Source organism: Lactuca virosa, chromosome 2 (genome assembly GCF_052849685.1).
Source record: "Lactuca virosa cultivar CGN04683 chromosome 2, Lactuca_virosa_CGN04683_v6, whole genome shotgun sequence".
NCBI lineage: Eukaryota > Viridiplantae > Streptophyta > Magnoliopsida > Asterales > Asteraceae > Lactuca > Lactuca virosa.
This window is the reverse complement of record NC_136427.1, coordinates 123,676,970-123,680,873: the sequence shown is the minus strand read 5'-3', so window position 1 is coordinate 123,680,873 and position 3,904 is coordinate 123,676,970.

Below are 3,904 nucleotides of genomic sequence, written 5' to 3'. Positions count from 1 at the left end.
ATCGTCCCTCCCAACTCAGAGCAAACCCTAACTCGAAACCCTAGCTATTTATTGTGTGTTCTTGAGCTTTGTGGTGCTATTTTGGTGTGTTTGAAGCTTGAAGAGGAGAAGGAGGCTTGTGGGATCAAGAGGAAACAAGAAGCTCCAGAGTCTTGAGCACATTTCCAACTTATTTGAGGTATAAAGTTGAAACCTTGGCTATTCATTGCTTAGATTTTGATTTTGGACCATTTCCGTACATTTTCTAAGCATTAGTGAAGTTGTATTCGGGACTGAGTGTAGAAGTGAGTCTGTGCTTTGGATCTGGAGCTATTGGGGGTCTTTATGGCATAAAAGTGCCAACTTTGTTGCCATAAACACCCCATGCATCTTGTAGACCTTCTTTTATTGCTTTTTGAGCCAAAGGCCCCATGCATGTATAGCAAGATGGTAGCTTTACGTAAAAAATGGACCCTAGGAGGTCAGATCTACCCTTTGGATGAGATGAGCTTAACAGAAATCGAGTTTATGGACATGGACTTTAGTGGACTCAGCAAGTTGTTCTTGAGACTCGGCGAGTCGGGTAGTGGTTCCCCGACCTTTGCTGTTTTGGGGGATCTGCTTGAGTCTAGAGAAGGACTCAACAAAGATGAACGAGATTGTAGACCTGGAAATCATGGGCTCGACGAGTTGTTCTTGGGACTCGGCGAGTCCAAGGCAATCTCCAAATCCATGAAGATGGAGTCGACGAGTTGTTCATACAACTCGGAGAGTCATAGATTGGACACATTCATATGAGGGAGATGAACTAGACGAGTTCAAGGATGAACTCGGCGAGTCGGATGAAGATGGTCCCGATGGTATGATTGAAGGAGAACCCGTCGAGTTCTTGCTAGACTCGACGAGTAGAGTCGGGGATTGTATTGGGTTAGAGGAGTATGGACTCGACCAATTTGTAGACCAACTCGGCGAGTCAAGTCAACTGGATGTTGACTTTGACCAAAGTTGACTTTGACCGGACTTGGGTTGACCCTGGTTAGGGTTACTAGTATGGATTGATAACTTAGAAGAGTTGTCCTGTAGGAATCGAGGAGTCGAGGAGAGTCTATTTTCACACCGAGGACAGTTCAGACACTACGCGACATTGAGGGGAGTTACCTTCGAGTAGAAGTGGGTCTAAGGCACAAGGCCGACCCACTAGTAGTTGTCTAGTGAGACGATTGTCTTTATGATAATTGTCTGGTTTGCTATTTCCTGATATGTTATATGTTAGCTTGATGTGTTATATGTGATAGAATTAGTATGAGGGGACTAGTCCCCATTTCGGTCGCTAGGAGCGAAGGGTAGGTCGGACACCCTAGATATGTCTGAAAGCATGATTATGATATGATATTATATGCTAGTATTACGGGGTGAAATAGTCCCCGTGTCCGGTTGAAATAGGCCGGAGGGTAGGTCGGCACCCCAGAATAGCCTACATGGGTAAGCCAGCACCCTAGAACGGCTTGACATGGGTAGGTCAGCACCCCAGAATGGCTTGACATGGGTAGGTCAGGCACCCCAGAACTGCCCGACAATATGTACGATGTTTGGTATGTGGTATGATGGGGGAACTCACTAAGCTTCATGCTTACAGTTTCAGTTTTGGTTTCAGGTACCTCTTTGTCCAAGGGGAAGGAATCGGCGGTTAGTTGCGCATCACACACACACATGATTTCCGCATGGAGTTTTCTGGTATTGTACTATGATTTTCACTACTTTTGATGATATGGTTTTGAGACAAGTTGTTATGGTTTTTATAAATTGATGTAACATTGGCAATGTTTTGGTAGACTATTTTATAAATTACTTAATTCAAAATGAAATTTTTGGCCTTGAAAATTGGGATGTTACAAGTTGGTATCAGAGCCTTGGTTTGAGGGATTCGGACATACCCTCGGGGGTGTCTGGACTCAAATCGAGGGCTTGAAAGATTTTTACAAGAAAATAGTTTTCTAAATCCTAAGTTAATGAATTTGAGAAAGAACGAGGTGTGTGATGCGTGCGACCGGCCGAGCTCAAGTAAGTTTTCCCAAGATACCCATACTTGTTATGTTATGTTATATGATATGTTTGTGAGGACTGCATGCTAGTTTAGGGATAAGGATCTAGGGGGCTGCCTTGTATGCCTGTTATGTGCTTATGAGAACGGCATGCTAGAATAGGGATAAGGACCTAGGACGGATGCCTTGTATGCTTGTTGTAGGAGTATATCTAGCTGTATGTTAGAGCTGTTAGTCAGCAGTATGATAGCCTGATTAGGTTATGTTGGTTTGGGTACTCAATGCACGAATACTGCTTGCTTTGTGATATAGGGGTTCTGGCTAACTTTAACTAACTAGTAAGCGGATATGTAACAGTATTCGCAAGCTAGTTAGGGAAAGGTGGTAGGGACTCCTAGTGCAGCTGATGGCAGAGAGTAGGATGGAGGGTGCCCTAGGAAAGCCTAGGATGAGATTAGTTGGAATGCAGTGTCGGTAAGGGGACTTGGTGAAGTTGAAGCAATCCTTGAGGAAAGTACGGATAGATGTGGAAGGTAGTATGGGCCCGTACTACTGAAAGCAGAGGATCCGTACCCGAGTCAAGGAGGGCCAAGATGGAACCAGGAAACTTGGAGAGTGTGCAAGACCTCTCGAGAATATGTATGATCCTGACGTTTATATGTTTTATTTCAGAATGGTGACTACGCGTCATGGAGCGGGAGGTTCAGGGTCTAGGTCAGGATCGGGGTCAGGCTCGGGTGCGGGATCCGAGCAGGTTGATGACGGTTTACGCGAGTTCATCGCGTCTGAGATCACTAGAGGTATCCTTGAGTCGACCCCTATCATTTTCGGGTCGATCAAGGAGGGGATTATCGAGTTGATGGAGGATTGCCTCCAAGCATTCAGGAGGGACTCGGTGTCCAGCCAGTCGGGTACGCGCACACTGTCCTTCAAGGACTTTAGGGGGAGTGGTGAGCTGGAATTTCACGGGGTGAAGGACCCCATTGCTGCCAGGAGATGATCACATACGTTGAGTCTATGCAGTTGACGAGCTTCTGCCCAGAGGGATCGAAGGTCTGCTTTGCTACGGGATATTTGAGGGTTAGAGCTAGGGATTGGTGGGAGTCAGTTGGTGACTCACTGGGAGCCCCAGCCATCGAGGCCATGACTTGGTCAGATTTTGTGACCAGGTTGAGGGATGAGTTTGCGCCAGCTGTGGAGCTTCAACAGCTGGCCAGAGAGTTTCTTGATATGAGACAGACGACCGAGACAGTGGCGGAGATCACCGCCAAGTTCAGGGAGAGGGCCTTGTTGGTACCTCGGTATGCGGGGGATGAGGAGATGCGGAAGACCCGCTCCCATGATATGTTGAGGGCTGATATCTGGGAGCATGTCAGCTATTCAGCCTTCCCGACCTTGGAGTCCAAGATTGCCAGGGCGCGGGAGAGGGAGATTGATTTGGAGCGCCTCAGGAAGAGGAAGGCAGAGACTGGGCATGTTACAGGGGTTTCAGGGAAGAAACCCAAGGGATCCGACGTTAGGTCGAAGGGCCAGCCGGGCCAGAGCCGTATGAGGGAGCTTGTAGAGCGGGATCATCAGGCTGCAACAAATGCGGAAAGACGGGGCACTTTGGCAGGGATTGTATTTCCCCCGCCCCCACAGTTCGGACATCAGAACTGATTTGCTTCCATTGCAATCAGAGGGGCCATAAAAAGGCCAACTGCCCTAGATTGTCAGCAGCATCAATAGCAGCACCGGTGGTGGCGCCGACTCCAACGACAACACGAGTTGCGGATGGCCGGAAGGTCAAGACAGAGGCTCCAGTGGTGCGGAGCCAAGCATTTCAATTGACAGCCGAGGAGGCACGCGCCGCACCCGATGTGGTGACGGGTATGATTTCTTCT